This window comes from Sinohyriopsis cumingii, chromosome 11 (genome assembly GCF_028554795.1).
Source record: "Sinohyriopsis cumingii isolate HCF-2022 chromosome 11, ASM2855479v2, whole genome shotgun sequence".
NCBI classification, from domain to species: Eukaryota; Metazoa; Mollusca; class Bivalvia; order Unionida; family Unionidae; genus Sinohyriopsis; species Sinohyriopsis cumingii.
The window spans coordinates 84,212,222-84,225,371 of record NC_142971.1 but is presented as its reverse complement, the minus strand read 5'-3'; the positions used below and the strand labels follow the sequence as shown (position 1 = coordinate 84,225,371).

At 38.2% G+C, this 13,150-nt stretch overlaps 1 protein-coding gene across 1 annotated transcript in view; it reads left to right on the top strand.

Annotated features, from left to right (window-relative positions):
* LOC149788886 (plexin-B-like) overlaps positions 1-13,150 on the top strand; it is a 446,804-nt gene that overhangs the window by 335,588 nt on the left and 98,066 nt on the right. The window lies entirely within an intron of this gene.

Sequence of the window (13,150 nt, the reverse complement as noted above, 5' to 3'; positions counted from 1 at the left end):
AATACTGGTCTCTCTGGTGTCCAACGTTTGACTCCTAGCCAGTCTGGTTTCTTAAAGAACATGGTATGTCACTTCAATAACTCGGTCCCACTAAAGGTAAGTAGTGACAATTTGGGGACCATACAGCATGTTCCAGGTAGGTAGGTTCATTTCGATGAGGGTAGGGTGACATCGATAGGAGTTTTCTCAGTGTTGGATGTCATACTTAGAGTAATAGACTTGAAGGTTGACATCCACAATGAAAACAAGTAAAGTGTCCACGATAACGAGTGGCATCGCTTTCGTACCCATCAGGTTTGACACGCACGTCATCACTTTCCATGATACGTGTAGTAGTAGTAGTAGTGAGAACAAAGTTTCAATTATGCGTTACTGCATCGTTCACATCGCAAGGCACAGCATCGCACTCGTCTGTGAACTCCGTCACGCAAATATAATAGTAACCGCATGGACACTTACTGTTTCCTTCCGGACAATTTGTCGCAATGCATGGGTCTTATCCATCTAATACTAGTCACACTATGGGAAGGTACATCTTCTTTTTTTACAATCCTCTAACTTAAATGATGATGATTTAAATGGATTTATCTTTCTCGCTTGGTCTTGGTAGTTACAATGAACTATCTATCTTGCGTATTGTCGCTTTTGATATGCTGACCAATATCGACGTGACCGTACTGCAAAGGGAAGTGGTAGGGAAGCCTCACTCGCTTCTGGTACACGATTTTATACCGCTTTTCCAAGGGTCGACTGACGATTTGGTGAGTGGGTAAACGTACAATCTTGTTCGTGGGTGATCACTTTAAAGTTTTCATCCTCTCCAGACTGCAAGGCTTCTTTCAATACGCCAAAGTTCACCACCTGAATGGTGCGATAATTGAGAGTCAATCCTTTCACTTTACACTCAGTGTGCAATTCTTGTTTTTCCCGGTATTGGTAGCTGTAATATTTAGGACCACCACTAGCGAAACTTAAAATATTCTCGTCGGAGTGTTCATCTGTCCAGTCTCCTAAACGGTCTCCTTCGATGTCAGGGTGATGTTGACCCGGGTGATCGATGTAGATTCAGCTGTTATTGTCCAAGTACAGTAATGTTCTAAAGCTTCGTACAATTTTAAGAGAGCATGGGCTGTCACGTAAGCCGCAATGATGACATTTCCAAATTCATCGCCTTGTACAAAGTCCACATCTTCTTCGTAATTGACTAAGATCAAATACTCACGAACGAAGTTCACGTGTTTTATGTATTTGGTTTTGTCGTGATTCATCTGGAGAGGGACGGTTCTGTCAAATACTCTGCCTGCCTTCGTTTTTCTCGATGTTGTCTAAAGTGATGCCTACCTGCTCCCAGTATTTGTCTTTGAGTGTCTTTTGGTCTTCGGGAGTCTGGCACTAGGAAGGTTAGCCCCTGGCTTCTTGTTTCAGTTTCAAAAAGGCATCCACGTGGTCTGCGAAAATGCCTTTCTGAGTTTAGTCACCCTTGTAGCATTTTTGTGTCTTGGTAAAGTGGTAAATTTCATACACTTCTAACAGTTGGTATCCCAAGTCCAGACCTTTGAAAAATTCCACGCTAACCCACTTTCCCGTCAAGGTGCGTTCTTACTAGGTGTGCTGACAAGGCTGATTATGGTTACACATTTCGGCATAAGTACGGCACAAGGGAAACATCAGTTTTCCTTGGCAATGGTGAGATAACACGGGATGGTACAAGTCGGTGCAAGACAAAACTTTGCACTTGATCAAGACTTCGTATTGTCGAATGTTGTCCAGGGCCATGTGCTCCCTCAGCAATTTCGAGTGTCCAGTAGGAAAGCAACACTATTTACACACGTAGGTATACAGTGAATACACGTCCAAGTATTTGATTTATTCTCCTTTCTCTTCGTCCGCGTGGTACAGCAAACAGGTGGCATTTGTCCGTCTTCCGTACAAACTATCCCTCCGGTTCAGGGGGTCGACCAGCGTGTAACTTTCTACGATGCGTTTAAACTAGGCATTCGTTTTCAAACCGGTGATCGCATTCGTGTTCCCACATTACCACCACTTGGTATCCATGCTGTTCTTACTTCAAGCGTCGCTGACAAGTGACCTGGTACAGGTCTTCCATTGTTCCTTATAAAAACTAAATTTTAGTGCCATGTTGAGGGTAACAGACGGGGCATCCGTGAAATAAGCAAACGTTAAACTCGTACACGTTCTTGTGGTTTTCTATGTTTCAGCCATCCGTCGAATACGTTCAGATCGTCTCTTTGCCTCCTCCGTTGTGGGCGTGCTTTACCCATTTGTCTTCCTAGCCGCACAAGTAAGTTAGCCAGCGTAGGGCTCTGACAGAGTATTGACTTTTCATAAAGTTGTTTGTTTGAGAGCTAATGACAGACAGGGTGTGTTCGGGTATGAATCGTTGACGGTACACTAATGAACATGCTTTGTCAATGGTACAGGCTTCTTTTAAAGGATCGACCCCTCCGTGTTCCATGAACAGTTCTCGAAAGTTTCCACAACAACGCTGTAAAATGTCCCCGTCAGAACGACAATACTTTAAAATTTATTCCTGAAAGTCGAAAGGGGTCCGAGGGGTGAGCCTGGTGCCAAGCGTAGAAAGCTTCTCGTTGTTCGATACTCATGTTGTCTGGGTCGTAATCGTGAGCCTCAGGCAAATGGGATCGAGCGGCATGTTGATTGGCTTCAGTATTGAAAAAGTGAGGAAAATAACCTTTGGCGATTTCAGTCATTCCTAACGTTTTATGCATTCGACTCAAAGGCATGGTCAAGTAACTCGTTGAATCGTTGAACTGTACTTGTCCCACTTGCATGGAAATGATTTTGGCTGCGTTCAATGTCACTTTAGGACGTTCGGTGCCCTGTTCAAAAGAAACTGTCCATCGTATACCGAGAAATTGTGAGCCATCACAGTGGCATGGCAATGACAATCTCCGTAACGTTCGATGTCCTCTTCGCTCCATGTCTCGTCGATGGGTAGTAAGATCCATCGGGCAAAATCGGCTAGCGTCTTCGGTCCCCTAAAGATTGTTTCATGTCCTCCATGAATCATGCTGCAATGAGGACATTGACTAAAGATAGGTTCTTGGATGCACTTTTCGCACGCTAGATGACCCACGCAGAATTTAGGAATGTGAATGCCGGTCTCTTGCATGCATTCAAAATCGATAAAGATGACGTTCCCTTTCTTCTTGTGGTCATCGTCCGTCTTCCTGTTGGGGTTGGTATTTTTGAATGTAGCATTGGTGTTCCAAGTCCACGATTTGGTGACAAATGTGGCATCGTTTCTTTCATAAACATACGTGTGCTTTGGCATTATTGGAAAGTATGCCTTGTCCACAATTCAGGCACAATCTCAGGAGTTGACAAACACTTTTCTGCTGTGAACCTTGTGTCTTCAAATGTTGATGGTAGCAGGTAGCAGGTAGGGCTGACAAAAGTGCGCTGAGAAGCAGGGCAATGCACTCGTTCTTGTCCTTGGTCTAGACAGGGTTGAGAGGCCAAACATCCTGAGCATTTCGATCCACAATGCTTGTGTTGCTCTCGATTGTTATCGTCATTGTCACATATCTCACAATAATAACCGTATCCCAAGAATGCTTTGATACTGGTAATGGTATCGAAATTGTTGCATCGTGATAATAGACGTGAATGTATTTTCCGTCTTGGAAATATTTGCCTCGAAACAACAAAGTTCCGCGCACTTCTAGAGGGTGTACTTTTAAGGAGTAGCGTGGAGCTAGGACATCTTGCATTTTTTGCATTTCAGGAATGCCAGAGGGTGTGTCTTTGGACAGACCAGCTTGTTGTAACAGGAGTTCTGCTTCAATTCGCTGTTTGGCTCGGTTCGATTTTCGAATGTTCTCCCAGGCCAGTTTCCGTTCTACCGTGGCGTTCTTGTTGGCACATATTCGTCCCATCATGATAGCCCTGGCTAAACACATCTGGTCTTGAGAGTTGTTAATTTGGACGAGGCTCTTTTTGGTCGAAGGTCGTCCACCAATAACACCTTTCTGCCTTGTTCGGTCCCCTTGGGGAGAGACATGTGGGTCATGAATAGTGTCGCTTTTCCATCGGTGATGTGAAATTTGTCGTTGGATTGTTGCACGTGTTGAATCATGTCGATGATTTTGGAAGGTGTCAATTCTGCTGGGTTGCTAAACTCGATCCAAACGTGTGATTTTAAACTGTCGTGATGAATGGAAAGTCAGAAGTGATCGTCTTCTTTGGCTTGATATTGGCGTTTCAGTGTGGTTAACAAAGAATCCCACACCTCGGTGATGAAACCCTTTGCATTCTTCAGTGGTGCGTTGGACACTGTGGAGGTGTAAACATTGGTTCTAAATTTTCTAGAGGAACTCTTTTCCGTCTATTCTGCGATAGTAATTTTCAGGCATTAGTAATGGGGGTGAACTTTGGTTGTATAATCGTTGGGTCTCGATTCTGGTTCACTCATGTCATCTTCAAAATCACTGGCATGAATTTGTGCCAAGACTTCAGCTATTGTTCGAGGCGATAAATCACGTTTCTGCATCTTACTTTCTTCTCATTCCTTCACGAATTGATGCGATCAATTCATCGAGACTGCAAAAAGTCAAATTACAACATGTTAAACATCATGGGTCACATTATATCCATGGCATACCAGCGTATATAAAGGGTGTGTGTCTTGCCTTCCACTATTCATTTCACTCTCAAACCGAGCAGAACGATGGAAGAGCGTAAACAGATCAAACCTTTGATCAGAGCTTTGCGAGGTGTCATAAGACAATTTTCTTCAGACAAGTCGACTGACTACTCCCCCTCCTTTCGAGATAAAAGTCAAAATACTTCTATATCCGTAAGAAGAAAGGGCATTGGTCTTCAGAGTGTCCAGACCGTCAAAAAAGCACAATTGGAGCTAGAAGAAACAAAAGTCAAGATACCTGTTATCATTGTTAAGGAAAAGGACATTGGTTTTCAGATTGCCCTAAGAAACAACAGGAGCAAGAAGAAGAGAGGAGTACAGAACAGGAAGAAGAATAAGAGGTAGCTTCCCCCAAATAAGAACCCAGACACGTGCAGAAAGAGAAACATGAGAAGAAAAGAAGACGAGCAGAAAGTGAGGAAGAAGTCCCATTGTCCCTAAACAGTCTGGGGGTGGGGTAGTAATGTATTTTTCCATTGTCCCTATGACTTTGGTCCCTAAACAATCTCGGGGTGTCTGTAATGTACTTTCCCATTGTCCCTGAATCGTCCCACTTCACTACTTGTAAAGCAAAACCTTCTCATGAATTTCCCTTACTTAAATGGAAGCCTGCTACAGCATTTCGGCAAACAGTAGCGACTTTACTGTGGAAGAATAACCTGAGAAATGAATGACTGCTGTTAGCAACATTGCAACATTGAAAAAATAACAATTTTACTGAATGTCCGAAACATAACTGGAAAATGTTAATAACTCTGAGTTATAATTACAGTCTTTATAACCAAAGTCCAGCTCTAACTTACCCGACGTTTATAGTCACACATCTACAAAAATAGAATCAGGAAAAGTTTGCGGACGCTTAAAGCCATGAAAACTTGAATATATTCCACGATCAGCTAAGCAATACAAATAATTACAAATAATTACTGTAACGGCTGCAACTGAACTATATTAAAATTGTATTTCACAATGATTTCACTGCATACGATGTTAGTAGTCTATATAAACAATTACAAAGAAGTACTATAAACTGACAAAGTATCAGCAATAATAGGTTGTAGGAATTCATGCACACGGATCGGAATTATTATAAAAATAGTACATTACATCAAATTATATTAGTTTACGGAGTAGTTGTAAAGATCCACAATAACATTTAATTTGGAGTGTTTTATTACATCTTGTACAGAATGGAAATCCTCTTCTTTAACTTCTGTTGCAGAAAGATTTGTGTTAAATGTTTCTATTGACGACGTTAGTTCAGTTTTATTAAATCTTTCAAACGAATCCACAGACATTTAAGGATGAAAATCTTTTCAGAAAACATTAGGTTCCTTTCCACAATTTGATTTGCTTGATTTTGTAACCTTATTATCGTTTAGATTTCTAACAATCGCCATAGTGAAACCAATAACTAACTACATATCTTATAGTTCCATTTATAAAACTTCTTAACCATTTGTAAATTTTTTTCAACCATAACTTATTTACCGATTCGCCTTATTTCATGTCTATTTTGAACACAATTTTTTGGAAATTGTGATCTCCTTTTTAGATCAAGAAAAAAATTATGTTCTTTGACAATTCGTTTTATTGCTGTTATAGTCGGAAAATTAATGTAATACATTTCTAATCTTCATTTTCATCAAGACAATTTTTAGTTTAATTCATAATTCGTTTTATTTCTAATACAGATTGAAGACACTTTCATTGAAATTGAAATATCTTCCTTGAAGATTTCGGCTATTTGTGGCTATTTATTTATTATCGCATTCTTTAATTCAAATATAATTGCAAAATATCAGGCAATTTGCACGTGCAGCATGGTCTGGGTTTCACTCAGGATTTCGAAATAATTAGAGCCGAAAAATATACCACCCTCGGGCAACGAAATCCGAGCACATTTTTGACAACATATACATATTGATATAACTCATACAAAATTTCCTGACAATACATATGCCTTCAGTGTACTTTGGAAGATAACATTTAGCACAACTATTATTTCCCACCTTTATCATATTTTGATCTTCCATAGACATGTGTTGTAAGTTAATCCATCGGTTGGACATTTTGATGCCTTTACTGGCTTTAATTAAAAATACATCGAAAGATCTGTAATCAATGATATCCATGAATAACAAATGTTAATATATCTACCCATTTTCCGGTTTCATTTTTAATAAAATACTCCCATATTCAACTCTTAAGAATGAATTCAAGCCACTGTACAACGTGCGACTTTTTCTTAGTGCGTGGAAAGTACATTCAATATATGTTCTTTATCCAAAAACTCCTTAAGTTATATAATTCCTAAAAGTTCATCAAGTTGTATTTTTTTCTGGTTTTGTCTCACAAAATATTTGTTATATAAAAGTAATATATATGTCGTCTTCCTTTTAGGGGGGAGGGTGTTTTGTTTTCTTAGTCCAGGAGTATTCACAAAAGGCAAATTGTTTTCTTAATACAGGAGTATTTTGAAAAGGTACATATCGATATTAAAATATATTTATATACATTAATTTACCTTTAATAAATTGAATGGCAACTGTGTTGTCTGGGACTAGTCATCCTTCAATATTTGAATCTATTCGTTTTCCTGCACGTAATATATATATATATATATATATATATATATATATATATATATATATATATATATATATATATATATATATATATATATATATATATATATATATATATATATATATATATATATATATATATATATATATATATATATATATATTATGTATTATCAACCAATCTATAGCTTCAAAATATTTTATTCTCTTCATTTTGCTTATTTTATCCAGCTTAATTTGCCGCCACAATTGACTAATATTGGTGAAAGCAACTGGAGTTTTGGGATCGTAGTATATATGACTTTGATACTGTTCTCAGTTAATCTAATAAACTTTGTGCTAATGTAATTACATAATGACTGTAGAATTTCATTTTTATTTTATTTGCCAGACTAAGAAGTTTTTTTAATAGTTTCTACGATACTATAAATTATGTACTAGTTTTCATATATATGCTTTCTAAATGAACGAGCTTAAAGATTATCATGGCAAATAAAATGCCGAATGTTGTTATCCGAGCCTAGAAAAAAGTAACTCGACTAAAGAATCTCATTCGGTTTTTTTTAGTTAGTGTTCTTCAAGACTATCTAATTCAGGTAGGTTATAAACTAGAAGAGATTTACTCATCAAAGATGTCACTCCTAGTATTATTACATCTGACAACGCATTTGATATTTTAGTTGATGAGGCATTTACATAAAATTTGATGTTTTCCTTTTTTGTGTGATCTAACGCGGTCACCTGAACAGATCACCCACATTTAATCTGTCTGCGTGGGTTCGAGTTTTGGCTCGACCAACTTGAGCATGTAAGAAAACGTGCCAATAGCTCCCAAAAGGTTGGTCGTTATTCAGGCTTATTCTTCGCTAAATATACTGGCCGCCACATGTAGCCCCAACCCTAATTTGTTCTGAATCCGATTTTGCGACACTCTTTATTAATTAATTGTTTATCACTCTTTCCATTGTATTTCCATTGCCTAACCTAATTTATAACACTTGTTTGCATTCATCTATTTCGTCTTTATTTAAATATGGTGTTACGAGTCTATACTCTTAAAAACATAATAGAAAAGACTGAAGACAACAAGCTTTGTAAAATTTAACAAATAATTTATTTCCCTAGAATACAAAGTGTCAGATGAGAAATTAAAAAAATCACGGTATTTCGAATTAATTCAAAATAATCCAAGTATTACATACACAAGTCCTAGTAATAAAATGCCCTGAATAAAACTCAGTTCAAGTCCCAAAGAGATCCAAAATTAAAGGCGATGACGTGTCTGTTATAGCCTACAAAGTTTTGATGTATCAACAGTCTCTTATTGAATCACAGAAATAGTATTCCAGGTTTGAATTCAGCATAAATTCCAACGAATGTCTTTATCCGCGATTTATGCCAGAGCACGTTTGTATTTCCAAAGAAAATAATCACTTGAATTCAATAATTTGAACAAAATAAAATTCAACCCAAACTGGTCACAACATAATACAATTTAAGGTGCTAGATATTAACAACAAAACACAAACCTCGAAAACTTGCGGAAATATCATCGGGATTGTTTTTGCCCGATGTCTCAAGCAGAAGTCTGGTAATGGGCCCAGCACGCTTCCAATGCGCCAGTCTGTTGTTGTGAAGGCACATTTGCTATTACCTATTTGAAAACTGGAACTGATACTCACCCAGCTGGGGCAATATTTACGGTTAATTATATACTGAACACATTGTTTTTCCCTCGTAAGATTTAATAAGAACACACCTTGCTCAGCAAGGGACCAACCATTTATTTCTTCTGTTTGTGAGGTGTGTACGTGGGGAACGTTCATATGGTGTCGGGGTACAGGGTGGCAGAGAGCTCCGAACTTTTTTCACAGTCTGGATATAACCAGTTTTATCCTTTCATCTGTTTTGCTTATCCAAAATAACACAACATCCTCTCAAGAGGTTGATTAGCAAGTTTCGTAATCTACACCGCATACAAATTCAATCGACGAAGATGGAATTCTAAGGCACGCGAGGAGACCCCAACATGTTAGCAGTCCATTACTTCAACCAGTCGGCCATCTCGTCTGCATTTTGTTGTGGCATACACTTTTTTAATTCCCAATGATATTTTCTTAATTATCTTAAACCACACATTATTTGTCGTCCATCATTCATTATATCTGAGAGCAAAACATGGCCTTCAGACAGTTTGAACAGATAATTTTCTGCTGATTTATACAATTAGAGGAAGCCCTTGCAATCATCATATGTTACCAAACAATACATTTAAGGTAAATGAAAAATATGTCTAGACTGAGAAGAAATTCCAAGATTCTGTACCTACCTCTCCCCAACCACCGTTTCGCGCGTACACACACCACGAATAGAAAACAATTACTCTTTAGACGTTTACTGAGCAAGGTGTATTCCTGTTTAATGGTTTACTGGAGAAACAATTCCAACAACCACTGCTTCTGTATATATTTAACCAAAAACGTTCCTCATGATATGTGAATATCAGTTTCAAATTTCAAATGCGTTAAAGCGATTTGTTTTTCACAACAGCAGAGTGGCCCAGTGGAAGGGTGCTGGGCCCATAACCCAGAGGTCTGTGGATCGAAACTATGAACTGCTAAATCGTTTATTTGTTTATTTTTAACTCTAACAATTATTATTCTTTTTTATCAGACATATAAATATCAAAGCCAAGTAGAGTTGATATATATCATATATTAAGCCTCAACAGTGGATACAACCCAATCATCATTATATTTACACTAATGTGTCAAAGTCCGTTACTGTAACGTCCTACTCTTCAACGACCATGTTTTGTCCGTGCAAATTATGATGCTCTACACTATTCTAGAAATAACGAAACCTAAATGTAAAAGCACCTAAAGTGATGATATACTAGATTGTTCATTGTCAAATTAATAGCATATAAAAAGTTAATCGTCTAAGATGGGATTTGAAGCCACGCGGGAAGACCTCAATGGATTAGCAATCCATCGCCTTTTTTCTTTCTTTATTTACAAAACGATATATACAATTAGTACATTAAAAGTATACAGTCAGTATGTATTTAGTATTTTGTGGTGCTATATTACAAAACATTAAATATACAAAGGGATAAAAAAATCTTCTCATCTATTCTCATCAACGGACTATTTTGAACAAAATAGTTTGTAATCAAAGCCTGACTTTTGTCTTTGTAATGTTGATAAGCATATAATATGTATTTCCTAATCAAATAATGAAACAATCTTTCGATGTCTATTTTCTCCCCAATAACGACATGCTGTTTCGTCCTTTGTAAATGCACAATAGAGCAATGCTCAGAATATAGTTCAAAAAACAAATATTGACTGATGTTGATTCTTTGTTATATCCTATCATAAGCATCTGTTCAAAGGAAGAGCTATTAAGAGAACCAACTCAACACGTTTTAAAAAGAATCTCAACTATATATACAAATAATTCTTAAGAGAGCTAAATTCATGACAATCAAAAAGTATGAGAATAAATCCTCTGTTTCCAACTGGTACACTGGACATAAGTCATTTTCAATTTGGCCATAGTATTTCAGTCTCTCTTTTGTAAATATTCGATTGTACATTGTGGCAGTCGCGATTATACAAATTAAATGTCTACACGATAATTAACATAACACATTCAAGAAAATATTTCACTTACCTCTGCCAACTTCAGTCGAGACTGACTAGGAAGTCGCGATTCTCCGTCTTTTATAGGCCACAAATTTTTCCAGTGAATCATGTAAATACCAAAACTAACTCATGACGTGAATTCCCAAAATAACTTATCATGTAAATACCAAAAATAACTCATCATGTAAACTCCCAATACAACTCATCAGGTTAATTCTCAATACAACTCATCATGTAAATTCCCAGTACAACTCATCATGTAAATACCAAAAATGACTCATCGTATGAATTCCCAGGACAACTCATGGCGTGAATCCCCAAACTGACTCAATTTACATGATTCACTGGAAACATTTGTGTACCAGAAAAGACGGAGAATCGCGAATTCTGGACTGAAGTTGGCAGAGGTAAGTGAAATATTTTCTTCAGTAGCCTAGAGGTAGCGTTTTACACATCACATGGTAGAGAAATATAATTTCAAGATATACTTAGCATATAATGAATTACGAAAGTATCGATGCTATTATTTCTTCTATTAAAAAATTAAAACATGACGGCATGAATATATTGGATGAAATAAATCCTGAAAAAAATTATTTCCGATTTTGAAACATTACAGGAGCATAAACTTGAAGGGGGATACACACTACCATCAGAATTAAAATATATAAAGCGAATTCAAGTGGCTATGTTTCAATCGTTGGCTACAGTAAAAGAAACTGAAAATAGGGGAATTCGTATCTCTATTGCGCAATAGAAAAAAGTATATTCGAACTCTCTCGTGAATAAGAAGCAAAAAAGACAATTAACACTCGCATAAGACAATTAAGAAGGATTATGTCAGAAACTGTCAGGGATTATAGTAAAGAAAATGAAAGTTAGAGTCATTTCATGAAAATTAAAGTGAAAGTATGTCAGATTTTAGTCTTTGTACTGATTTTAGTTGATTTGTCAGTAAAAGAAATACTATCCACGTTGTCCTTTCATGAAATCAAGGAAGACATTTTTTATCCTGTTTTTCAAGTACGTGTTGTCCCCTTTGACTCTGTCAAGGATAAAATCAAGGATTCTAAGATTAAAAATCATTAAGATCTCACGTATAAATTTACATTCAAAATCTCTCCAAGAAGGTCAAGAAAGTGACCGTTCTGGTCAGTTAGTTTGAAATTTATTCTTGATATCAGCAGATTATGACATCGTAAGTAAACCGAATTAATTGGTTCTTGCACAATCAGATATCCGGGAGGTACTTGTGGTGTGAAAGTACGTAAAATATATCCCTGCTGCGCCTGATTTGATATTTCAGTATTTCTCTGGTTGTGGTGTTCGGGGTGATCTGGGAGGGGTAGTACCTCTGGTGAATGGGCACGTCGTGCTCCTTCGGGAGTAGCTTGTCCATCTTTGGTCCCCACCAGGCGCTCAGCCCTCACCTGTGGCTCCAAGTAGCTGTAGCATGCGCAGCGGCCACACCACGGGCAACGGCTTCGACTGGCCGGCTAAACCAGTAAAGGGTAGCCGACGGGCCTCAAAAAACCCTCGGTGACTTAGGAGCTTGCCTATCCTTGCATGCAAAGCCAGTTTCGGCAGACTGGGCGGAAGAGATAAACTGAGTGATCCAACGGGCACGAAGGCGAATCTGCAAACGTTTTGTGGAGAGCGCAGGGTATGACAAGGCACGGAAGACGTCATAGCCATCCAATGCAGGTAAAGTAGTCCCCAGCCGTGACGAATCTTCGTACCACTGAGTTCTAACTACCAAGGCCAAGAGAGTGGGGCTGTCTCTGTACAAAGGCTGTTGCACTTTAATCTCCTTCACGCACAGGTTATGTTATGCACCTATCATTCATCCTCATCATCACACTCATTGTTCCTTACCTGCACCTACCAAAGTCCTACGGCGATGGGCGACTGGCGACGCAAAAGGTGGAGATGACCACTGGGAGTTGTAGTCAGAGACCTGCACATAGGCGGCCCTTGGACAAGTGGTCGTTTTGCTCTACACCCAGGGCAGCAGAACAGTTCGGCAGCATCCAGGGGGGACTGAGCAGACCTTTTCAGGACGGCGCTGCCCACCCTGACTAGGGAGAGGCCTAGAAAAGGTGGCCTAAAAAAAATCTTGCCCTAAAATATCTGGCCAGCATGCCACGACTGGCAAGATCATCCATATCCGAGGTCGAAATAATCAAAGAAAAAAACTTATTATTGGAGCATGGAACATCCGTACT